This window comes from Pinus tabuliformis, chromosome X (genome assembly GCF_031772625.1).
Source record: "Pinus tabuliformis cultivar Carrire ecotype Pingquan chromosome X, CPIR1, whole genome shotgun sequence".
Taxonomy (NCBI): Eukaryota; Viridiplantae; Streptophyta; class Pinopsida; order Pinales; family Pinaceae; genus Pinus; species Pinus tabuliformis.
The window spans coordinates 1,083,208,169-1,083,235,912 of NC_142308.1; positions in this window are offsets into that span (position 1 = coordinate 1,083,208,169).

Below are 27,744 nucleotides of genomic sequence, written 5' to 3' on the forward strand. Positions count from 1 at the left end.
GTAGCTCATCCTGGAGTTGATTTAATTGTTTTCACACCTCTGTACTCCTGCTTGCCAATGGTTTTTCCTTTATCTAACTCCCTTTCCTGAGTTTTCCATAAAAACAACTGTTGAATTCTGTAGCAATATTCTTGGGGTAGTGAATCTATCTCTCTTGTGGTTCCCTACATCAAGAACCCTTCGAGATCTAGGTGTTCCTTATCTAGAATTTCTTGAAGTTCATGGTCCTCCAGATCTGTTTCACTCTGGGTCATTTCCTGATCCATCTCTAGTTCTATTTCACTCATCATAGTTTCTTTCTTATTACCAACCTCTTGTGTTGGGTTGCAGTTTTCTTCCTTTTCCTTTTCATTAGGGTCGTCCTCCATAGATTGGTCTTCATTTGCCATTTCTTCATTCTCTTCCAGTGCTTGATACCTATTTTGACTGGCAAACATATTAATCTTTCAATATGAAATCAAACTATGATATTTTAAAAGTAGATAGAAAAACTTGCAACAAGTTAAACCATACAAATTAGGGATAAAAGCATATATATATATATATATATCCTCTTAGGAAAGGGTGCTATATTAATTTATTGATATGCTTCATCTAAATGGAATTTTTCTAAAAAATGCATAATGTTTCATAATATATTAAAATTTGAATCATAAATAATACCATAAAAAACCATTTGAATGTGAATTAGAGATTTAAAAAAATAAATAAATATATAAGTAGATAATAGGCATTGTTTCATGTGAAAAAGAATTTTCTAAACAAAAGATTAACCAATAAAACTATTCATGCCTTAATGTTTGTATGGTTAATAGGCACTCATATATAGGAAGGTAAACCCAATTGATGCATTAATGTGTCTGTATGGCTAATACATCCTAAGATAAAAGATAGGATATGAGAGAGGAAGTGCCAATGTATTTATGAATTTTAGCAAAATACAAAATAATGAAGATTTTCTTATCTGTGAAAGTTATCAGATTGTATTTTTTTAAAGATTTTATGAACATATTAAAATGAATTTTTATTTTTATTTCTTTTTACAATTATCAATTTTAATTATGTTTATCTATGCATGTTTATCTATGTTTATGTTTTTGTTATGTGAAGCAAATATTTATTTTATGCTCGTGAATTTGAAATATATGTGTTATTAGTTAGATGGATGGAATACGAGAATAGGAAGGTATTTCTTCTTCCAACCAAAGCAATAAAGAGGATTAAAAATATTATTGGGAAGGATTTTGATATGTACTATTAGTTATATTTTTTTGTTTGGTGTTTATAACATATTTATTATGATTTAGATTTTTATGTTAAACTCTGTTTTTTAACATAGATAACTTTTACTTAAAGTTACACCTAACTAGTCTAGATCCAAAGGACGATCCCATTGAGATTGACTCTATGGAACGGCTCTGCTTCTAGGGTTTCTGCAACCCTCTGAGACGGCGCAGACTAGCACGACTCAGCTTCCACTGAGAGCCTGACCTCCTAGTTTCGACAAAGCAACGCAGGCATATCTACAAGGAACATGGATTCCCCGCAGGGGGGCCTCAAAGCCCTCCCCCCCCGTCTAATATCTCGCCGCCAGGACAAACGGAGGCGCTGGTCTTTGGAACAATCCAAACTGCGGTGGATAACAGCGAGAAGCCGGAACAACATAAACCGACGCACCTGCCAATCAGTATGACAAGAGCAACGAAACGCCAGAAGGAAAACACAAGCCAGAGGAAATGATCAAGGTTACCTCGAAGACATGCAAACCGATTGCAGCTGAAAGACCTAAGATAGAACTGCCCAGTCAGAAGATTAATGAACGAATCTAATATATGACGGATCATGCACTCATAGGGAAATTTATAGGATTCTGGCTGACAGAAAAAGCCTTGTATGGTTGGATAGCTGCTAAATGGAAACCCAATGGCCATATAACACTGCAGTTAGGACCAAAGGGGTTCTTTACTGTGATATTCTTGTGCCTTGAAGACAAATACAAAATCATGGGTGAGGGGCCATACTTTTTCAACTCGACAAGATTGTATCTAAGGAACTGGGTTGCAAGATTTAACCCGGATAAGGAAGACCTCACCTGGGCTCCAGTGTGGATCAGAGTGTATTCACTTCCAGAGGAATACTGGGATGAAGGGCTGCTCAAAGACATTGGAAATGGACTTGGGGAATATGTAAAAGCAGTGGAAGAGACAAAGCTTCGGAGATACACATCCTATGCCTGCATCCGTGTCTTCATGCGCCTGGACAAAGCCCTACCGGACTCGGTAAGTCTCTCTCATGACGACTATGAATGGATTCAACCCCTGGATTATGAACATGTACCTTTTCGCTGTCGCAAATGTCATGCTCATGGGCATCTCTTTAGGGATTGTCCGCTAAATGCCAAAACCACTGCCTCCGATCCCTCTAATCAACAGGCTCAAGATGGTTTTACCAAGGTTCCCAGCCACAAAAGAGCACACAAAAAACCTTCCACCGGGAAAAAACCCCAGCAAGATTTGGCCTCTATCGCTTCCATGAGCAATAGCTTTGGAATTCTAGCTCAAGCCTCAGAAGAGCAACCCTTGATTTCCACAACCCCCAAAGAGAGACAAAAGGGACTTAATGGGAAAGTAAAGGAAATGGAAGTTGCGGGCACTCCATCTAAATCAAGTGGAACTCCCATAGCAGACCTGAAAAACCCTGAAGGAACATCCAAAGCCATGGAGACGGATGAACCTCAAAATCAATCCTGAAAACTAGCGCTTATCTTAGAGGAAAGTAGTCAGGTGCAACATATGAAGGAAGAAGCGGAAAGTGTAGATCTAAAAGGGCTAGACTTTTTTGAACTGGAGCAAGCTTGTAGAAAGAAGGAGTATGATAAAATCCAAGAGCATCAGCTCAACACTCTGGAAACCATATTATCCAGAGCATATCAACAAAAGCAATAGGGAATATAGCCAGGAAGTCAATGGGATGGCACCCTCACTCCAAAGGACTCCAAAAAGCGGGGCAGAAAGACTGATCTCCAAAGAACTATAGCAGTAGGGAAAATCCTGGTCAACTCAGGTAGATATGCTAAATTTACAAAGTACTATAGGCCCTCTCCACACGGTGATCAATGAAGCTCACCTCATGGAATGTAAGAGGGCTCAACAGCCCTGGGAAACTCAGAATGATTAAAAATATGATTAGGCAAGAACAACCAGATTTTGTTCTTGCAAGAAACAAAGTGCAATAGTAACACCTTGGGAAGCATTCTTTCTAAAGCTTGGCCAGGATGTCACTCAGTGGTAGTGGATGCATCAGGAGCTTCAGGAGGCTTAGCAATTGCATGGAACACGCAGGAAATAATGCTGTCAAATTTCCATGCATCCCACAACCTCATCCAGGCAACGTTCCACATAATTGGCAATAACATACATGGTCATCTGACCAACATTTACTTTCCACAGGATGCATCCAATAAAATTTCTCTTCTAGACACCATAGCAACTCTCAACTCCAACAGAGAACACTCCATATGGCTCATAGGTGGAGACTTCAATGTGATCACCAAGTCAGAGGAAAAGCAGGGAGGCCGGGTCAAGTTGGATCAGGAAGCGGACCACTTCAAAGACTTCATCCATAACAACATGTTTATCGACATGCAAACTCCCAATGGCACATACACTTGGAGAAATCGTTGGACTGGGAAGTACCAAATAGCTTCAAAACTCGATAGATTCCTCATCTCAGATAGCGCATTACATCTCGGGGGCGACCTCTCAGCATCCATCCTCCCCTACTCTGGCTCTGATCATTGGCCTATAGCGCTCCAATGGCAGCGACCAGGCAGCACCACCAGACGTCCCTTCAGATTTGAGGCATGCTGGTTAACTCATCCCACTTTCAAAGACTTCATCAGAGAAACATGGAACAACTTCTCGGTGCCAGAGGGATTAAAAATGTTCCAATTCCAACAAAAACTCAAAAATCTGAAAGCCCAAATCATAAAATGGAATAAGGAGACTTTTGGCAACATCTTTCAGGCACAACAACACCTCAACAAGGAAATGAGGGATCTCCAACAACAGATAATAACAGAGGGGCACAATGAAGAAACCTTGGAACAGGAGAAGCATCTACACAATCAAATGGAGGAAAGAAACAAGCAGGAAGAAATTCTCTGGAAGCAAAAGTCCAGAATCAGATGGCTGAAACAGGGCGAGAGGAACTCCAAATTCTTCCACAGAACTACTATTCAAAGAAGAATGCATAATAATATTACCTTCATCCAAAGCAAGGGGGGAAGGGTGGAGGACCATGCAGAGATCGAGCAGGAATTCATCAATCATTTTCAGGAAGTCCTACAAGAACCCCAAATTGACAGAAGGATTGCCATTGAAAAGATCACTCAACTAGTGCCAAAAGTCATCACTGAAGAACACAATCAACTCCTTCTCTGACCTGTAATGCCCGAAGAGGTGGACGTAGCCATGAAGCAGCTCAAGGAAGGTAAAGCACCAGGTCTGGACGGCTTCTCCACCACTTTCTTCCACGCATTCTGGGAGCTCATAAAGGAGGAAGTATGGCAAGTGGTAGAAGAATCTCGCTCTCTTCACTGGCTACTACCTTCGTTGAATTCAACTTTTATTGCTCTCATCCCCAAAGAAGACAACACCATCACTCCGGACAAATTTCGCCCAATTGCTTTATGTAATGTCATCTACAAGGTCATCACTAAAGTCATTGCAAATAGGTTGAAGCCGCTGTTACCCCTGCTCATATCACCGGAACAATCAGGGTACGTCGAAGGTCGACAAATATTGGACAACATTATCCTCACTCATGAAATCATACACTCCCTCAAGACCTCCAAACAGGCAGGTATGATTCTCAAGATTGACCTCTCTAAAGCATTTGATAAATTAAGTTGGACTTATATTCAAAATATGCTACATGCTTTTGGTTTTGCACCAATGTGGGTTCGATGGGTTCATAGTCTAATCTCCTCAACCTTTTTTTCCATCCTCATCAATGGCATCCCATCTCGACCTTTCAGCCCCTCCAGAGGAATTAGACAAGGGGACCCTCTATCTCCTTTTCTTTTTGTTCTGATGGCAGAAGGGTTAGGGAGACTCATCAAGCATGCCCTCCACTCCCAGCTTCTAAAAGGTATTTCCATACACAATACCCCTGCTACCACCCATCAGCAATTCGTGGATGACAATATGCTATTCGGATATCCATCTGTCCAAGAAGCCATTGTCTTCAAAACCCTCCTGAAAGACTTCTCTGATGCCTCCGGTACAAGCATAAACAAAGCCAAATCGCAAATCTTCTTCTTTCACACGCCTCCCATCATTCAACGTGCTATCACCCGCATTCTTGGTTTTTCCATCGCCTCCCTGCCCTCCAATTACCTAGGTGCTCCCCTCATTGACTCTGCTATTAAGCATGCCTCTTGGCGCAAGCTCTTAGAGAAGCTCGAAATCCGTCTCTCCCTATGGACCTATAGAGCTTTGAATATGGCCAGCAGATTAGTTCTAATCAAAGCGGTGCTTCAGGCAATGCCCCTTTACCTCTTCTCAATACTAGCAGCGCCTAAATGGGCACTCAAAAGAATTAGAGATCTTCAACGCAAATTTCTATGGGGAACTCATGGAACAAATCACAAATGGGCCCTTGTTAAATGGACAACAGCTTGCAAGCCCAAGGAAAAAGGTGGCTTAGGACTGAGAGACCCTAGTCACAGCAATGAAATCATGGGTGCGAGAATTTGGTGGCAATGGCTCACGGCACCAAACAAGCCCTGGGGCGCCATCTGGACAGCCAAATATGCCAACCACAGACCAGTGGAGGAACTTATCAGATTCACCCCTATAGAGAAAGGCTCGTTGATGTGGAATGCGGCCAGTCAACACTTCTCGTTGATCCAACAACACGGATTCTAGGAGATCAGAAGTGGTAATACAACTCATTTCTAGACGGATGCTTGGAATCAGCTCCCCAAACTTGATATCATTCTAACTCTTCCGCCTAGCCATGATTGGGAGGTACAACAAAAGGAATTGGTCAAACAACAATGGACGCAGGTGATTAATCAAGGCTACAGACAATGGAAGCACCCTGACAGACTGATAAGGAACGTAGATCATCAGACAAGAGAAAACCTGGAAAGAGAGCTCCAACACCAAAGGATCAGACACACTGAAGGCAATGATCTATTGAGTTGGGGATATACCCCAAGGGGAACCTTTACCACAATAGAAGCATACAAAATCATATCCCAAGATAATGCACCTCAAGATCCCATCTGGGGAAAGGTTTGGACTCCGGGCATCTGGCCCAAAGTTTCTATATTTATGTGGCTCACTGGGCATCGCAAAATCCTAACTTGGGACAATTTAAGAAAAAGAAATATACATGGGCCATCCATATGCCCCAATTGTCAATCCCAAGAGGAAACGCTACAACATCTCTTGGATTCCTGCTCTCTAGCCAATCATCTGTGGGAGAAAACTAGTTTCCGCTGCCAAAGAAATTGTAGGTCATCTGAGGACATCATTAACTCCATTCGCCTTTAGCACCAAAACCCCTACAATAGCGCTATCCTTAATCATCTATGGAGAATCATTCCCGGCCTCCTTATATGGACTATATGGAAAGAAAGGAACAAGCGTATCTTTAAAGATCAAAGAACTCCTTTAGAAATCATCTGGGACAAGTTTGGCAAGAATCTGGCAGAGACTTTGGCGCTTAAAACTTGGCTTCCGGAGGACTTTCCCAAGGAAGATAATGACAAAACCATATGGGAAAACTGGAATCTCCATCTCCCGTAAGGAAACCCTAATTGCAATCCCTCATGAAATCCATAAATCAGCAAGCATCTTTGGTTCCCCCCTCCTAAACACAGACTGAAGCTCAACTTTGATGGAGCATCCAAGGGTAACCCAAGGAACGCAGGTTTTGGTGGCATTTTCAGAGATTATAGGGGTTCTCCTCTCTTATTCTTTTTTGGAAATATAGGATGGGACACTAATAACTCCGCTGAACTGGAGGGAATCTGGCAGCGATTACGCTTAGCCCAACACCATGGCTACCAACCTCTGGAGATCGAAGGAGACTCCCAAATCCTCATCAACATGTCTGAATAGCTACTGAATGGAGCACATGCGAATAAAGTCTCCATTAGTTGGAGACTTGAGGCTATATTGGAAGATATAGAAAATATTCTCAACACCAACAGAGCAGCTATTTTCAATCATGTCAAGAGGGAAAGCAACAAGGTAGCAGACCTCCTTGCCAACATGGGAGTAGAAAGCAGGCATTCTCTTCTAACAGGTACCCAGGATATAATACAGAATTATGAACAGAAACAGGAATGCAACACTCTGGTTCAAAAGGACGTATCCACCCTAGATGTGGTTGCTTCAGAGGACAGTTAGGGTGATGGGACAGGGGTGCGGCTATGCTGGACGACACCTGCTAGCCCAGCACCACCTGGAAATGGAAGGGACGAGGTCATTACAGCCGAAGGGAGGTTCACATGGCTATGCGCATTGGGACGACGGCATGCACAACCCGGAAATGGTTCAGACCATCACCTCCGCATGCTTCAGATCAGGTTGGGCTTCGGCTCCATTTAATGCAGGAGTAATGGCGGGGGATAGCCGAGGAGAGGTGGTTGTAATAGAATTTATGTATTGCAATTGTCTGGTCTGGAAGCTTCATATGCATCGACGGCCTGGTGAAGGTGGGATATGGGTGTCTGCCGGGTTATACTTGGCCGCTGAGTCGCGCCCTCCGCCTGCTCCCAATCTGCTCCTCTGTCCACTCTCTGAACACCATTTCACCCTCTCTGTTCCTTATCTCATCATGGTGAGACAACGTCTGATCAGCAGAAGGGGCGGCTCGAGGGGTGGTAGCTCTCGACAGTAGGTTAGGAGGCGAAGCACCTCGAGCTCTCCCTCCTCCACGGTGGAAAATCCTCGCTATCCCAATACCAGAAGCGGACGGGGTCGAGCTCGCCTTCGTTCTGCTCCCTTCCCTCTGCCTCAGCATCCCTCCCCCCACACCACGTTTTTCCACTTCCGAAGCACTCTCAATCAGCCTATTATCACTGCAACCATTGCCATCTCCTTCTCTGAGGAGGTGGCTCAGAACACCCAGGCGGCCTCCCCTAGGAACACTGCGCTTAAAGGGGAAACCAGTCAGTACATAGCTCGGAAGAAGGCTAGCAAAGATAAGGAAGCTGCGCACGGGGAACCACCCAGCTGGAAAGGAAAGGAGGTGGTGGGGGCTCAGCTTGAGGGTTTTGAGCCTCAGCTTGATACGCCAGCCATGGAGCAGTGCAAGGAGAATGAGGAGGACACGCCACTGGTGGATGGAAGAGGAGAAGGCGAGCGCTCTCAGCCAGACAACCGCGAAGATTGGAGCTGCCCGATAGTGGAGGAACCTGCCATGGAGGAGTTCATCAACCAGATCACCAATGCCAGGTGGCATTTCTTTTAACTCTTGGTTCAACTTCTTTTTTGTCCACGTAGGCATTCCCTGGAGGACGAATTGCAGGTTTAAGGTTTTTTTTTTTAGCAATGCCCAGAACACTGTGGAAAATGTTCAATGATGCACTCTTTTTTGTAATATCTGTACTTTCAGACTGGTTTCCCCTCTGTTGGGGCAGTCTTAGAACGAGTTCTTCGGCTAGCTGAGATAGGTTGTTCTTCGGTACAACCAGTATCACTCTGTAAATAGCTTTTTTCCTTTCTTAATAGATTAATATTACTTAGCAAAAAAACTTTTACTTAAAGTTGCATATTTTTTTACAAGTTCATAAAATTTTTATTGTAATTTTGAATACATACTTTAAAATCTTGAGATTTTAATCAAAAATTCCAATCCTAACTATCTTTATACATTGATGTGAGAATACAAAATTAACATTTGCAATTTCATTTTGTATATTGATTTTCTATACAATATTAATCTATGTGTTACTTTTCATCCATGAAAGCTCTCCCTTAATAGTTTAAAATGTGAACGTTACTGCATCAAGTTGAGAAACATAAGTCTAACACTCATGAATAATATAATTATATATGACTTATGTAATATATATATATATATACACATATTTTTAACCTATTTATAAATAAATTTATAGTTAAATACTAATTATAAAAATACATTTTTATATATTTAATTGACTTATTCCATTATATTAAATTTGTTTCTAAACTTTGTATAATTTTTGTTAAAATTTTATATTTTTATATTCATTTTCAATTTCGAAAATACTTAAAAATAAATAAATTCATAAACAATATTATGTGATAATATTTCCATTTAAATACACATTTTCTTAAACTAAATCATTGGCATTGATAACCATCATAATTTGTTGAAGTAATGAAATAGATTTGTTAAAATACAATAATATGTTTAATTTTAAAATAAATTTTCAAATCTTTAAATATGACATTATTATTTTTTCGACCAATATAAATTTAAATACTAAACCATTATAAAATACTTTGATTAATAAAAAGTTATCACTTAATGAGAAATTAATAAAAGTTATCCCTTAATAATAAATTAATTATTTATCAAAACTTTCATGTTAAATGATATAATTCCATACCAAAAAAACATTGTTTAATATAATATAGGCTTAAACACCTAATACAAATACAATCGTACTAGTGTTAGCAAGAGGAAACCACTTTATTAAATATACCTATTAAGCATGCCCACGTGTAAACAATACTTAACCATTTAGCATGCCCACAAGTCACTAATACCTAATCAACAAGAGTGACTAAATAATATTATCCGATTTGATGGGTTCATGGAAAAATAGGTTTATTATGTGTTACGGCTAATTACACCATAAGGCATTCCCCTTTGAAATCAACTCTCCTCTAAACCTACGGGTACATTCATGAGCCCTTGATTTAACTGTTAGACGATTCAAATAATTTCAACCATGCAATTGATTGTAAAATTACTTATTAAATTAGTTACAATTCTAATTCTCGAACCTAGCTACACAGCCCAACAAGTCGACCGCCATTCTCACACATTACTTCTTCCTGGGCATTACATCACAGGTCAACAGCCCTTGCTCAAAATCGGCACTACATCGAGGTTGACTGCCCTTGCTCACACTGCTTCCTGCTCGGCACTACTTCCAGGTTCTGCCTCCCCTACCTGGTCACCAAACCCTCATTTTCATTTTCTGTGACCACAAAATGTTGCTCTGCAACTTCTCTAGGCCTTTGTGGTTTCTCTTTCCAGGTGCTGCCACCCCTATCTGGTCACCCAAATCCCCATTCTCGTCCTGGTCACCCAAATCCCCATTCTCGTCCTCTATGTTGCCGCCCCTAGCTGGTCACCCAAATCCCCATTCTTGTCCTCTGTGATGCCAACCACGCAAATCCCCATTCTTATCCTCTGCCACCACGAAATTTTTCTCTACAACTTCTCTAGGGTTGTTTGGTTTCTCTTCACAGTTTTATAGGATCTCAGACTGGAGATTATTCGAAATGGGGGTTTACCTTTGAGAAGCGATGCACCTGGAGTCGATAAAGGTGTTGGTGGTGGTATAGGCTGAGCCTCAACAATTACATCCAAACATTGTGTAGGGTGGGGAAACTGTAGTAGGGGATAAAGGGCATTAGTCCAAACACATTTTCCATGATTCGTCCCATCGTCTTCACCACACAGTTGAACATGCTGATGTGGTTTCCCTATTTAATTTAGTGAATTAGACACCCCTTTATTCAAAAGCTCTCGCTCCACTTGTTTTAATGCCCTGTTCTGGACTATTGTTGATGGCTCGGGACAAATTAAAGCGAAGTATTTATTAATCTATTATGGTTATTACTCTATTATGTTTTATAGGATCTCAGACTAGAGATTATTCGAAATGGGGGTTTACCTTTGAGAAGCCAGGCGCCCGAAGTCGATAAAGGTGTCGGTGGCGGTACAGGCTGAGCCTCCACAATTACATCCAAACATTGTGCAGGGTGGGGAAACTGTAGCAGGCGATAGAGGGCATTAGTCCAAACATGTTTTCCATGATTCATCCCACCATCTTCACCACAGTTGAACATGCTGATGTGGTTTCCCCTATTTAATTTAGTGAAGCAGATGCCCCTTTATTCAAAAGCTCTCACTCCACTTATTTTGACGCCCTGTTCTGGTCTATTGTTGATGGCTCAGGACAAATTAAAGCGAAGTAGTTATTAATATATCATGGTTATTACTCTATTATGTCTTGTGGTAGTGGTCTGTCAAGATACTCTTGAAGATATATAAACGTCTCACTTACATTTTTTCTATTACAGAAATCCTTGCTGGCACTGTGGGATGTGGAGCCATGCTACTTCTTTATCCAGTCAAAGGTTTGCATGTTCATTCTTCGGGATTCAAAAGCGCTTAGGCTTTTCACATATTGATGTTCATAGGTATTATGAAATTTCAAGAAGGTTTCTATAACTTGTTGTATAGTTATTGCGATTGATGGTTTCATGCAGAAAAAATCCTTGAAGTGGTTTACTATCATTTCTTGTCGTTTCAAGCTTCTTTTCTTTCTTTCTTTGGGTCAAAAATAAAGAGGGAAAGATTGCTTTTGAAGAGTCTGTCCAATCCAATAAGTCCTGGTTCTTCAACCAATCTCTCCTTTTGTCCAAATATAATGTTGATTTGTCTCTCTGACATGCCTTCTGATGACAAAAGATCAGTGGTAGGAATCTACCCAAGTATGAAGAGAAAGAAAGAAAAAATGGGGGGCCAAAAGGATCTGGAATGTATGGATAAGATCAATATCTCTTTAATTAGTTTTTGGGTTGTAGTTTCAAGTTACCCTTATTAGTGTGTGGTAAGATACATTTTCATTCATTGTGTGTATCAGATCAATTGGTGGGCATGTTACTAAAACAATAGTTGAAGTTGTCATAACTGAGCATGCCATTTCACCTCTTATTGCAAATTCAAGGAAGGGTGTTGCTCAAATTTCCTTGTTAGGATTATTGACAGGAGAGAATGTTTAATGGTGGCAGACATTGTGAGTTATAAACAAGTTACGTATCCCAGCCCCTGATGCAAAGGATCATTATTTTCCCACTGACTATGCATAGTGTGCTTGGAAACAATTCACAACCTAGTTTGTGGAAACAATTTTGAGCATATTGTGAAGTCCTGGTTGCAATTTAGTGAACTTTTGTTTTTTAACTGCATGGCTATTTGGCACTATCTAATGGCAAATGTGGACAAAAATTTACAGCTAATTTGTTATAATCGGGATTATGTTTTATTTATTTCCTTTACAATCTATCACTTTTAAATTTTAAACATGGTTCTCTTGTTTTAGCTCTCAATCACTTTTAAATTTTAATCATGGTTCTCTGGTTTTAGGTCGCAGATTATGTGATAAAAATGTACTCATCATTTTCATTATCCTTATATTTTTTTCAATTTGTAAGTATTTAATACTGGAAAGAAAGTGAATTTGCAACAAAAACGATCAAGAATAGCGTTTTTGTGAAAATTATTTATTATTTTTATTAGATTATTTTACAGAAAGTATGGCCAACAATTAGCTTACAGAAAGTATTCCCAACAATTATCTTATTGTTGCACAGTTCAATCAAATTTGACATCATTAAGGAAACTCTGTTTTTTACTGTCAACAACATTGATACATACATCTCCAATTTATTCAGCCCTTTGTAATGATGCACACATGTAGTAATAGGTCATATTTTTGGAGTTGATTGGGTTTATCTTTTATGTTTTTGGTTATGTTTTTTTGTTGGAATTTTGGACTCAACTGAGTGGACTTTTTGTCCCTTATTTTGCTCTCTTTTAATAGAATTCTCTGGACCCTTTCTGAGGCTACATGCACAGGTCCTAGAGGACATATTTGGCCTACTTCCTTGCAAGGGTTTGGCCTTAAAAGAATACAATCTAAGGTTTGAATTCATCCTTCTTCACAAAGATTTCTATGGAAAGTTCAGGCATCCATTTAACATTCTATTTCAGTCCTTTTTGAAGTCAATTCGAATTTCTGGGTTGAGGTACAATGGGCTTATCTTCAAGTGAGTTATTAACTCCCTCTAAGGAATATTATTGGCTATCTTTTGCAGATACTTATCACCTACATTTCGGCCATGAGGAAGTTTCTTATTCACACAAATTCAAGGTTATTTCTGTGTATTTAACCTGCACTATTATGAGGGTAATTGAATGATGTTTGGAGCACAATATGTGGATTGATTTTGAATTCAACATTCTCTCTACACCCGTGTGTCTGAAGCTCATCCTACTGTCAGCTCATTGACATTACTAGAGCTTCGTCTCCAATTTTCTTTAGGGTAACACATATCCAACGCAAACAACATGATATCATGTAAGTCTTTTCACTATGTGTAATCCTTTCAACACCATCACTACTTTGGCATGTTTCTTCGTTTCTCTTCTTGTGCTCCATGCAAAATTTGCTCCCCTCCAGTCACCTGGGTCAAAAATTAAGAGGGAAAGATTGCTTTTGAAGAGCCTGTCCAATCCAATAAGTCCCGTTTTTTCAACCAATCTCTCCTTTTCTCCAAGCATAATGTCGATTTGTTTCTCTGACATGCCTTCTAATGAAAAAATATCAGTGGTAGGAATCTACCTGAGTATGAAGAGAAAGCAAGAAAACAAGGGGGCCCAAAAGGATCTGGAATGTATGGATAAGATCAATATCTCTTTAATTAGTTTTCGGGTTGTAGTTTCAAGTTATCCTTATTAGTGTCTGGTAAGGTTGACTCATTTTCACTCATTGTGTGTATTAGATTAATTGGTGGGCTTGTTACTAAAACAACAGTTGAAGCTGTCATAACTGAGCATGCCATTGCACCTCTTATTGCAAATTCAGGGAAGGGTGTTGCTCAAATTTCCCTTTTAGGATTATTGACAAGAGAGAATGTTAAATGGTGGCAGACATTGTGAGTTCTAAATAAGTTACGTATCCCAGCCCCTGATGCAAAGGAACATTATTTTCTCATTGACTATGCATAGTGTGCTTGGAAACAATTCACCACCTACTTTCTGGAAACAATCTTGAACATATTGTGAAGTATTGGTTACAATTTAGTGAACTTTTGTTTTTTAAGTGCATGGCTATTTGGCACTATCTAATGGAAAATACGGAAAAAAATTCAGCTAATTTGTTATAATCGGGATTATGTTTTATTTCTTTCCTTTACAGTCTATCACTTTTAAATTTTAAACATGGTTCTCTGGTTTTAGCTCTCAATCACTTTTAAATTTTAAACATGGTTCTCTGGTTTAGGTCGCAGATTATCTGATAAAAATGTGCTTGTCATTTTCATTATACCTATATTTTTTACAATTTGTAAGTATTTAATACTGGCAAGCAAATGAATTTGCAACAAAAATGATCAAGAATAGCGGTTTTGTGAAAATTATTTATTATTTTTACTATATTATTTAACAGAAAGTATGGCCAACAATTAGCTTACAGAAATTATTCCCAACAATTATCTTATTGTTGCATAGTTCAATCAAATTTGACATCATTAAGGAAACTCAAATTTTTACTGTCAACAACATTGATACATACATCTCTAATTTCTGCAACCTTTAGTAATCATCCACACATGTAGTAATAGATCACATTTTTGGAGTTGATTGGGTTGATCTTTTATGTTTTTGGTTATGATTTTTTGTTGGCATTTTGGAATCAACTATGGACTTTTTTTCCCTTATTTCGCTCTCTTTTAATTGACTTCTCTGGACCCTTTCTGAGGCTACATGTACAGGTCCTAGAGGTCATATTTGGCTTGCTTCCTTGCAAGGGTTTGGCCTTCAAAGAATACAATCTAAGGTCTGAATTCATCCTTCTTCACAAAGATTTCTATGGAAAGTTCAGGCATCCATTTAACATTCTATTTCGGTCATTTTTGAAGTCAATTCAAATTTTTGGGTTGAGGTAGAATGGGCTTATCTTGAAGCGATTTCTTGCCTCCCTTTAAGGAATATTATTGGTGATCTTTTGCAAATACTTATCACCTACATTTCGGCCTTGAGGAAGTTTCTTATTCACACAAATTCAAGGTTATTTCTGTGTGGTTAACCTGCACTATTTTGAGGGTAATTGAATGATGTTTGGAGCACAATATGTGGATTGATTTTGAATTCAACATTCTGTCTACACGCGTGTGTCTCAAGCTCATCCTACTGTCAGCTCATTGACATTGCCAGAGCTTCGTCTCCAATGTTCTTCAAGGTAACACATATCCAACACAAACAACATGATCTCATGTAAGTTTTTTCACTATGTGTATTCCTTTCAACACCATCACTGCTTTGGCATGTTTCTTTGTTTCTCTTCCTATGCTCCATGCAAAATCTACTCCCCTCCAGTCACCTGGGTCAAAAATTAAGAGGGAAAGATTGCTTTTGAAGAGCCTGCCCAATCCAATAAGTCTCGGTTCTTCAACCAATCTCTCCTTTTCTCCAAGTATAATGTTGATTTGTCTCTCTGACATGCCTTCTGATGACAGAAGATCAGTGGTAGGAATCTACTTGAGTATGAAGAGAAAGCAAGAAAACAAGGGGGGCCAAAAGGATCTGGAATGTATGGATAAGATCAATATCTCTTTAATTAGCTTTTGGGTTGTAGTTTCAAGTTATCCTTATTAGTGTTTGGTAAGATTGACTCATTTTCACTCATTGTGTGTATCAGATCAATTGGTGGGCTTGTTACTAAAACAACAATTGAAGTTGTCATAACTGAGCATGCCATTGAAGTTGTCATAGTTTTAGAGAAAATATGGATATGTGATATGTTTTCCATAAGCAAAAACAAAATCTACTTTGAAAAAAGCATGAGATATTTATGGATGATTTACGGAGTCGGTTTAGAATTTAGGAAAAATCTAATTTGTGGAGTAATTTATGGATGTTTTATGGAGTGATTTTAGAATATAGAAAGAAAAATTTTTTATGAAGTGATATATGGGTGAATTATGAAATGATTTTAGGATTTAGAAAAGCTATTTCAATTTCTTAATTCTACTTATTGTAAGCCTAAGGGAAATGAGAACTAATGAAAAAATACACATAGAATCAAGCCAAGAGAGAGGCATGAGCGTGTTTGAATATTTATATGAACAAAATTGGTTGAATGAAATTAGATGCAGTGGGGAACTCAATGCATAATTTCTTTATCTGTTAATTGGCCACTGTTGGCTATAATAGTATGGAATACATTATCGATTCATCATAGAATACTGCATTAGGAGTCTCGTTGTGATGAGGGATTCCAAGCATTAAAAGATAAGTAACTGTGGTCTTTGAAAATTATTGCATTTGCATATGGTGCATGAAGTAGTAGGCATAAAATTCATTTGCATGAAAGATTTCATATGATAAAGAGTCGAGATTATTTTCTTGAAAAACCTTCATGGAATTTCGTGTATAGAGGAATGTGTTTTGTTGATTGAATTCTTAAAATATTTCATGGCTAAATAATTGTGTGAATTGCATTATTTATTAAACAATAGAGCCCAAATATGTATTTGTATCTCCTAAAACATAATATATGTGTAAAAAATGAAAGAGGTTTCTTTAAATGAGCCCATCTTTGCCAAAAGCCTCTTTCATATTTAAAACAAATCGTTTTAATTTCTAGGAAATAACACTCAAAGAGAATGGATAAAACAATAAATTATTTAATATTTAAATATGGAAAAATAGGCATCAAAGATTCATTCGAATATTCCAAACCATGATACCTGTACAAAAGCTAAGAGAGGTTCTTTTTTAATGTGCCCATTCTGAAAAAAAATAAAATAAATAAATAAATAAATAATAAATAAATAAATAAAAACAAAAATAAATAAATAAATAAATAATTCTTTCAAAAGATCATTTTCAGGTGTTCGAAAACCATGCCCAAAGTTGATGACTAAAATAGAAAAAACAAATTAAAATAGAGTGTTTCCATTTGATTTGTTAGCGTGATAAGAATAGTTGTTTACGTACATATAGAGATAACTATTGTGTTTATATTCTTGAAAATAAATAAATTAATTTCATGTACAAACAAATAACTATTAAGTTTGATATTTCTTTAAAAGAGATAAGTTATTCACATGCACAAAAATAGAATAATTGTGTTGATATTTCGTGAAAATTAATTAAGTTATTCCATTTAAAATATTACCAAGTATGTTTTCATGATGCATATCCATTAAATTATTCAAGAGAAACATTGGACTCGTAAAGAAAATATGTGATTATGTTTATATGAATAATGTCTATTACTTTTAATCTATTGGAAATGAATATGTGATTTTACATGTATGGGAAGCTTGAGTTACATAGAAAGAGAGAAATAACTTTCTTGAGAAAGTTTTCACATAAATATTTTGCATACAATATAATTGGTTGTGTTAATTAAGAAGGATTTGTTATTCATGCTATTTCTTGAGGAATGCATTACAAATTTGTCTAATGTGTGAAATGGTAGGAAAATATTTTGTATTGCATGCATAATAGCTAGTGAGTTAGCTAACTTTTGGAAAAAGAATAATTATTGTGTTACATTAGTTAGAAAATAAATATATCTATATTTGTATGGAAGGAAGTATTTATTGTGTTAGAACTTTTCAAAAAGAAGAGGAGAAAACACGTCCTTGTATGCATTAATGAATCAGATTCTTGGAGGGGAAAACTAGTAATCACATGCTTTGTTGTGTCAAGATTCCTTTGGAAGATTCTTTAGAGAAACATATACACTTGCATGCATGGAAAATTATTGTTTTGGTATTAGATTTTCAGGGAAAAGGGAGGTGTAATCACATAATATTGATTGTGTTAGACTTCGTTTGCGAAAAATAATATGCATTTGCACATCTAAAGGGAGTAGCTATGGTATTAGATTTCTTTTAGGAGAATATTATCTATAGTTATTGGGCTAGATCTTCTTGTAACAGGAAAATGTCTCTTTACATGTATGAAATAATATTTTTTTTGCATTTGATCCCTTGGAAAAATAATGTGCTTATTTTTCCATGCCAGATTTAGTTAGTTTTCGTAGGAAAGAAATATATGATTTACATGCAAGAAGAAGAAGCTATAATCTAATTTTATATTGGAGAGGATAAGTAGTTGCATGCAAGAAACTATACCTATTATGTTAACTTTGTTTGGAATAGAGTTTGCATTTTTATATATAATAACCCTTGTGAATAACTCTCTTATGGGAAAGAAGCTTTTGGAAAAGAACATGCATTTACATATACAAGTATAAAACCTATTGTGTTAATCCCTTTGGAAAGGAAAGCATAATAGTACGAACAATGAAAATTACTTGTTGGGATAGTTCTCTTGAAAGCTTGTTATCCATTTGCATGCACAAGAACAATATCTAGTATGTTAGATTTCCTTTAGACGAAATATGAAAGTGCATGCAATATTATGTTAGTGTTTTTTTGGAAAAATGACACTTGATAGTTACTTTCTTATTACTGATGCATGTGCAATGATGTTAAATAAGGCATTTCCTAACATTCTTTTTACGTTTTATCCATGCACACAAATAGATGTTAAACTATCACTAATAAAGATTGATTATTGGTTTATTAATAGTTTATCTAATCATGATATCAAGTGTGATGATGGTAGAAATGGCAGGAAAGGATGGTGACATGTGCAAAGGTGTAATATCCCCTAATATGTAATGTTGATTTAATTACTTTTGTTGTTAAGAATAGTGGTAAAGCCATGCAGGTACATTGGATGAACTATCGTAAATAAGTATTTATGTTATTAACAAAAAAAAATATAGTTTTAAATGTCCTTGGAGAAGACACTCGAGAATGACAATTTTTTGAAAATTTGGAAAAAATGAATATCATTGATAAATGTGATTGGATAAAATCTTCATGATAATGATTCTAGACAATTTCTAGATAAGACTAAGGGGAGGGAGATAAAAAAAAAAAAACCCTTAGGAGTTCTTAGTTGAAGAAATATGCTAATTGTCTTGCAATTAAAGCATTGCGGTGAAAAAGACAAGCTTTAAATGGAAAAGCCTAGGAAAGTGGGCAACAAAGCCCATAAAAGAAGGACACTGCTAAAAGGGAAAAAATAACATGAAGAAGGGTATGAAATACCCATAGAGGGAATTAATGTGGTTGTTGATTCTCTCACAAAATAATTCTTGGCTCCGAGGGAGATGGAGGACAGTTCACATTGAGTGGTCAATGTCATGCTTTAGTGCATATTTTATATTGAGCACAACTTCAATTTTGCGTTTAGATCTATTAAAATTAATGCACAATTATGTTATTTTACTAGTATTTATGTAGCTGAAATAGTTGATGAATTTATAATAGAGGAATACTTAGTATTTGTTGAGAATGGTTAATGGATTGGCTAGAGGTTACAAGTAAGAAACGGAAGTAAGGAGAGACTAAGTTTTTGCTTTGATTGGAATCAGAACAAAATCAATGGAAGTATATAAACTATATGGGATAACATAGATCTTGCTCTTCTTATGTAAATTATTGGGTGTGGACTATTAGATAAATCTACATTGGTTAAATTAAGTAGTGACTTGATAGAAATGGTACAATATTGAAGGGTAAAATAAGTCAGTGAAAAAAAATATATATATATGAGAGTGATGATGTGTAACTTGATAGAAGACAGTGCATGTAGGAAGATACGAGTGCTAGAACTTCATATAAATTAGCTCATGAAATTAAAATATTAACACTATACTTTATTATATATAACCATGCATGCAACAAAATTTAAGCATATGCATTAGGCGTAAATTAAGGATTATCATGGCGAAAATTAACACCATGCATCTATATAGATTTAAAAGAAATCGGACTATGAGAACTAGCAAAGAATTAGGAAATAAAGAAACTAGGGAAAGTTGACATTTTGGAATTAAAGATTAAAAAAAACTATCTTAGTAAGTTCATATACTTACTGATGAAATACCAATATTACTAGCATTTCCATTCCAGATTCCTCAATCAGAAGATAGAGATCGAAATTGAAGCTACAACACATACAATAGACGTTTAAGCAAACATTGAGTGACTAAGCTAGAAGTACGAATAAGAAAACCATATGCCCTTCGATTTGGGCTACCACACATGTGAACTTGAATTCATAATCACAACATTCTTACTCATGTTTATCTCACTACTGTTAGCATACATATAAACAATAAACTCATCACAATGGCTTGTGCCATCATATGTTTTAAACAAAAGAACTCGACACTAATTATATTTAAGTAACCATTCTAAATGATAGAAATCATAAACTGTTTATATATGGAGTAAGTGAGAATAAAATAAGATATATAGGCCTATCAATGTGTCCCATGAGCCACTCTTATCCAATGAGGAACCATAGATTAATTGAAACAGTCATATTTAAGCATAGGAATCATTGAATTTATAACATTTAGCACAACATCTATACCATTATGCCATCATCCTTGAATTCATAGGAGACATAAAAAACCTAGTGGTCTTCAACCAAAATATTTACATTTACCGTAACAGCACATCGAATTATGCATATGGGCAATAGTTCAATTAACATCTTCATGCTAATATCATGACTAATACTGCGGAAACCTAGTTATCATGTCCACAGTAACCAAAATAGAATGTTAAAGATAAATTGTAGCGAAAACCCTGTGTCGACACAAGAAAATTGTTGTACCTAGAAAGAGAAATGTTCCAGGAAACACGTTGTAGAATTAACTCCATAGAGAGGCTAGGAGTAGAAACAAGATGAACCATAATAGTCATTTGTACAACCATGAAAAATGGGCCATGAATGCATGAGGGTGCATATTACAGGCAGCAAAGGCCTTTAATGAATAAAAAGAATAATAGAAAATGTAAGGCATCAAGAGGAGGTACACCTACAAAGGAAAAATAATGAAAAGCTTACCACTGAAACTCTAGTAAACATAGGAGGTTAGAAGGTATAAACCAAATTACACTGCTACATATGGGTGGCTTTAATTCCAAATAAGTTATGTTGTTGTAGAATTTGTCATGGGGTAATGACCTGAGGAGGAAATCAATCCTGTTAGCATAAGCGATAGGATGGCCACCTTTTGTGTTCAAATTCCACCAAAAAATGGTGCAATCAACCCATTTGTGTGACCAAAGGAATAAATCCATAAGGGATGGTTTATAACTCTTTGACAAGGAAGAAAACCTTGGAAGGGAGTGAAGAGGTTTTTCGTTGCATAAACACCCATTATGGTATTGAATGATTGCGGCCTGCCCCTAGCTACAATATAACATGAATAACCCCACTGTGAGGGACACGAATGGAGGAAACCCATTTCTCTTAGGAAGGGACAAACAAGGGTGTAGAGGTACGACAGTAACCGTCTGCCTCTAGAAGCAATTAAACAACCACAAACCTAACAAAGCACTAGGAGATGTTATGAGAAAAACCTTAACCTTAATATAAACCCCAAAGTTGTTGCTAAGCTAAGCCATGAGTTCCAATAGTAAGTACCTCCATATGTAATGTTCAGGTGATCAGATTACATACCTAGTAGCACTAGGGCGCACAACCGCATCACAAGCAAGAAACGCACCATCTAAGAGCTCACATTCTTGACCTCGATAGTTCTGGTGTCCTTGCAAAAAGAGGCAAACACCATTCCACTTACAGGGTAGCGAATTCCAAAACCATGAATTAAAAAGAAATTAAAACCTAAGATGCTAAACTCAACCTACCTTGATTATATATGATTTCATGGCAGAATTCTCGACTCTGGAGTTGAAGGCAGCTCCTAGGGAAAAGGGAGAAAATCCCACCTATAGCTAGAGAGGAACTTGTGACAAGACAAGGTAAGGGTTAGCATGTTAGGTATTCAACCCAAAATATTTGAATAAGGGATCAGACTGCAAGCAAACCAGTGAAAAGTATTTATACCTCATAAAAGCCCAAGGCAATAGAGTAGCAAGGCCTTTGTGCTAGCGTGAGATTTGAGGTGCTTAGAAGGAGCCGAAGGATGCTTTGTGTCCCCAGGAGGAGTAGCGAACAACGAATGAACCAAAAGAGTTGAATGATCAAAGTGATAGGGACTATAAGTGGGCTAGGGTTAGACAGGTAAATCTGAACCATTGGTGTCCCATCCCTCGTCCTCACTATCCATAGGCCACCATCACTGTACGCACTTCCATGGTCACATGATTTAGTTATTATGATAGCCAGGTGGAGGGAGTGTGAAGGCCTAGAGGTTTTGATAGAGTTAGCACCATGCCTACGTGCCACATTGATTAAGGTGCATGCATGGGTCAGTGTTATTAAGCTTCATGAGGTGTTAAATCAACCTTGGTAGTGTCAGCCATTTATTCATCAAAAGACCTTGAACCAAGGAGTATATTCTAGAGGAGAGGAACAACAAATAATTATAAAACTTGAGTAAAGTAAGGCCATGGTAAACTTCTTTGTCTTGATAAATTACATAATCCAAAGAGAAATAGGTACATTAGAAAAAAATGAGATTGAGGGTATGTTATAGATGGTATCAAAGCCGAGCAACACCACTCGGACCAGGGACTGTTAGAGGAATAGAAAAACAAAAAAGTAAAAAAAAAATAGTATGATTTAAAAAAAGACCATCAAAATTTCATAGAATAGTTAAAGTTGGATTATGTGTAATTGCAAGGTGCAAGAGTGATCAGTTTCAACGAAATCATGGTTGAGGAGATTCTGAACAACAATGGAAATGCAGATCTGTATGTTGAACTAGGAGAGGTGGTCACCCTGGAAAATGTGCAATTACTGGAGGTCATTACGAATCTGCAATAGAAATTGGCATAGTTAAGGAATAACATTGAATGGTTTCTAAAATCCAGCGAGGAAAACTAGAGCATGATTAGAGGGCTAACTAAAAATTCATGCCACAGGACGGTGGAACCTGTTAGCACTTAGGTTGTTCCCAAAAGTTGTAAGAAAGGGAATATAGCCGAGGTAACCACAGACCAATCTTTTAGATATAGATTCTAGCCAATCTGCATCCAGAGAGGGCTCTCTCTTATGATTTAGCTCTATTTTGAAATGTGTTAGGCTAGTTATGAAGTTCAAGGGTTTTGTTTTGGGTTTGGATGGTGAGATTCAATAGAACAGTGAGGCAAACTGAATAGTTCAGTCCATTGGGCATGATGGAGTCAAAGAAGGATGGCTTTCTGGATTTGGCTTCTTAACAGAGGATTACATCACAGAGAAAGGTAGTCAAACATGGAACAAATTAAGGCTGAAATCAGATGGAATGGACTCAAATGGGTGAAGGGCAGTTAAGAATCCTTCAACATATTGAAAGAGGGAAAATGGATGATTACTGTTATGGAGCAGTTAAGAATTCCTTAGCAAATAGTCAATATGAGAGAATCAGGAAACAGGGGCAATTAAGAATTCATTGTTATACAAATTCTGAAGAGAACACAGAGAATAACAAAGACTGAAAACAGAGTGTAGTTTAAGCAAATTCTGAATTAATCCTTTTCTGTACCATTCAGATTATCAAACACAGAAGATATAGAAAACAAGGAAACTGTAAAACATGAGATATAGGGGACTTATTGATCCGGAGTTTGATTCAAGAATTCTGTGACAAGTCCTCTGCAATTCCTCATCCAATGAGCTCGACAACAGTTGATTCCAACAACTCTCTATTCTAAAAAACTCAATATTACAGCAAAATCTAGGAATTCCCACCAACCCCAAGTACTTCGTTTGGGGGGGTATTTATACAAAATATCTTATGGAAATAATATCTAGTGATGACTAATCCTTTTTTTACAAAAACCAGAGACAAACAGTCTCGAAAACAGGGAAAAGATAAACTGTTGTTGTGATGGCTGCTTCATCTTTGTCGGATGTGCTGGAGGTAGGTTCTACGAGTCGGTTTACAGTTGTCTTCCACTGATACTCTATGTTGGCTGCTCTGTCTTTGTCGGACATTCTTTGACCTTGATCAGATACACTTCAACCCGCTTCACCCTCATTTATCTCTGTTTATCTTATCATGGAAAATTAGCCCGAAATCTATGTTTTACCCAAGAGAAATTTACAAAATTTCTAATATATCTTGCCACCATTTCTGCTCTAGCAATTTATGCCTCTGAAGTTTTCTGAGAGTTTCATCAGTCTTTGTATATCTGAAGAAATTAGGCTGAATGGCAAATAGATGCATTACCTCGTGCTCGATGTAGAATAATTTCTTTAATTTGTCATAGAGAACTCGGCCAGATGGAAGGGCTTTCACTCCCGATGCACTTGATGATGCGCTAGCTTGATTGCTAACATACTTATTTAATTTATCAACATAATCAATGTGTTCCATTAACTTATCATTGATGAGCAAAGGCTCAGTAGCCCTTTACTCAGCAAAACTGTGAACTTCTCCATAAAGGCATTAACTTCTACTTGCATATCTTGACACCTTCTCTCTAAGTTCTGCATTAAAGTTCTCTTGGTTAGAACCCTATTGATTTCCATAATGGTGTCTGTCCTGTCTGGAATGCCAAGTTGCTCCAGCTGTTATACATTTTGGATGTTCAAAAAATGTATAAGCCGATTAGCTTCATCTGGCATTTTTCCCAACTATACTCTTATCTGTTGAATTACCTCATGGGCTGTGTTTATTAAGCCGATCTTCTCATAGATCACTTGGATAGATGGCCATATTTCATTTATAGACTGGGCGATATTTGCCCAAAGGATTTTTCTTGTCTCTGCTAAGGGCTTATCAAAGGTGAGCTCCTGTTCTAATGTTTTGACTTTACTTTCTAAGGCTTTAATCTCCTTGGTTTTTTCCACAACATTGATTTTGGAAATATCAGAATTTCTCTTTGCCTTAGCCAATTGGTATTTTACCAGTTTCAACTCTGACACTTGTAGCTTTAGTTCTTCCATGGCCTTTATCAATTCTTCTGTGTTCATATTAGTACTGTTGCCTTGTGCTGCTCCTGCTGATGATGTACCTGTGACTACCTCTGTTGTGACTGCTGGGACATTTTGGGCCAAAGTTGATCCAATTGTCAAGGGGACTGCAGTTGTGACTGTAGGGATTACCTCAGGTGGTTGGGAGGTCGACTCTCCCTGCTTCTCTTTTAGTGCTTTTTCTAGTGCCCATTCTGTATCAGTTAATCTTTCATTGAGTTTCATGAGCAGATCCATCATGTCTTCCTCTGGTTTTTGCTCTATAATTTCTGTAGTCTGAGGGTACCTTGAAGGAGGTAGCTTCAGCTATTTCCTTAGGATAGCGATGACCTCTTCCTTCTTCTTGATTAGTGATTTTATGCCTTTAGCATCTTTGGGTCATGTCCCAGTTCCATGATGATTTCCTCCAACGATTTGATTCTGTTATCCTTGGCCAGAGAAGAGGCTTTTTCCAAATGTAGTTGAACTGTTGTATTGTCCAGGGAGTTTTGCAACTGGTGGGCCAACATTGCTTTGTCAGCTAGGGTAGAATAGACCATTTCCCCAGTCTTCTTGTGAAGTTCAATTTGGTCCATTGGATGAATGTCTTTGGCTAGGACCTCCAAGTTTGTTATGATGTAATCTGCTGCCGGCTGGGGTTGCTGTACCTTTGGCTTAAAATAACTCATTAACATTTTGCCTTCCTTAATTTCATAGGCAGACATTAACTTTTGCTGGCTTGAGGTGGCCATTTTCAAGTATTGATTGTACATTTGAATCCTCACAGGATCTTTTTTAGCTTTAATTTCTGTGAAAGTTCGTTTAATGTCAGAGGCCTTTTGCTTTGTGGACTGGTAGATTATACTTCAACACTATGCTATCTTTCTAGCTCCTGGCTATGTGAGTGAGTTGATGCTTCTACCACTGGGGAAGTCTGCTGGCTGACTACCCTTTCTGTCCTCTGGCCGTCTGCGGTTTCCTCAATAATTTCATCTTCTGATGGAGGATTCAATCTTTGCCTCTTTGCACCTGGTTGTTCTGCAGGTCCACCTATGGGGGAGTGGCTTGTCTGTCTCTCTTCTTGTTCCTTTCCTCATTTAGAGGAGTTTACAATGCTGGAATTCTTCTTGCTTTATTTTGGGTTGGAGGAATTTGTTCTTGTTGATTTGTCATTGGAGACTACTCTGTGTTTGCCACTTCTTTGACCTTTGAAGTTTCTGTAACTGGTGTACTGGTTTCCTGTACAGGCTACTAAGAAGTTCCAGCAGAGGATGTACCAACTCCTAATTGTTGAGGTAGCTTGAAAGATACCTGTCCAAAAGAGTCCAGGTCAAGGGTTTTTTCAAGATCTTTCATGGCATTTTCCATCTTTTCTTGCTCACTAACTTCTTCTTTTAAAGTCCCTTCTACCCATTCATCCTGATTTGCAAACTATTCAATTTCTAGGATCTTATGATGTATATAAACTGACAGCCTGTTTCTTACCCTTCTGTCACTTATGAAACCATATGGGTCATATGGCACCCACCAAAAACTCTTCTTAAATCTAAGGTGTTCTTCTAATATCTTCTCAGCATCTTTCCATGCATCCCTAGAATTGATGACATAAGGGCCTAACTGGTTTTTGATTCTCAGCTGAGCTTTCTTCTTTGCATTACAAAAGTGGGTTAAGTCTGCATTGATGATCTGTCTGAAATATTCTAATGCAAATAACCTCATGGGAACATATCTAGGCAACTTGAAAGGGCAAAGTTCACATCCATACATTCTGGTTTCTGTGTGATTTTGGTACAAGTACCAGTCACCTATCCTGTAATGTTTAGAAAGCTGCAAAATCTTCTTCATGTCACCAGTGATCCTAGGAGGAGGAGCTCCTATCAACAGAGTGGAGGCTGACTGTACAAATAAGTCAATGAATTCACTATAGCTATAAGGGGAGTCACATGTATTATGGAAGACTGAGGTCCAAAAGATCATAGACCTCTAATTTCTTTTTGAGTCTAATTTCCTAACGGAAATAGAAAGTTGTCTAGCTGATAATATAACAACAGATGGTATATAAAAGATGTGTATTTGAAGACTCCTTCTTTATCCAAATTTATAAATTGATCATGGATTTTGTTGGCAATAAAAGTGGCATAATCATACTTGACAGGAGGAGGTTGTCCTAGAGTAAAGATTGATAATAGAACTAGGGTGATATCATCCACATATTCACTGGACCTAAATCCCAAGATCAAGATATCATGTCAACAATAAGTCTACCAGTTTCATTGAAAAAGACGTGCAGATAAGGAGGAGGAACTTTAGCTTGCCGCGTTGGTATCATGAACATCTAAGCAATGCGGGTTATCACTGACTTGGGTAATTGAGATGCTTGTTCAAGTAAAACTCCCATGGAAAGATGAGCAAGGGGCACAGTGGAATGGAAATGTATCATCTCATTGATGGATTGAGGAGTTATGGAAAAAAGGACAGTTTGGGAAGGAGACATAACTGCTTTATGGATAGGGTCATAGTTGGCATAGCATTGGTGAATGATGTCTAGGAAAACATGGACTGAGGGAAAGAAGTACATGGGAAGGTTTGATTCCCACAGTCCAAAAAAAATCAGAGTTGCTTATATAACTATCCCTAATTTGGCAGAAGGTCTGAAGATGATTCTTGTCACCAGATAAATCTCTTATTTGGAAATCTCTGTCGGCCAAGGGTAGATAATTTTAAGTTTTTATGAGGTGCGTTTGTGGGCGCGACATTCAAGGCTATGGG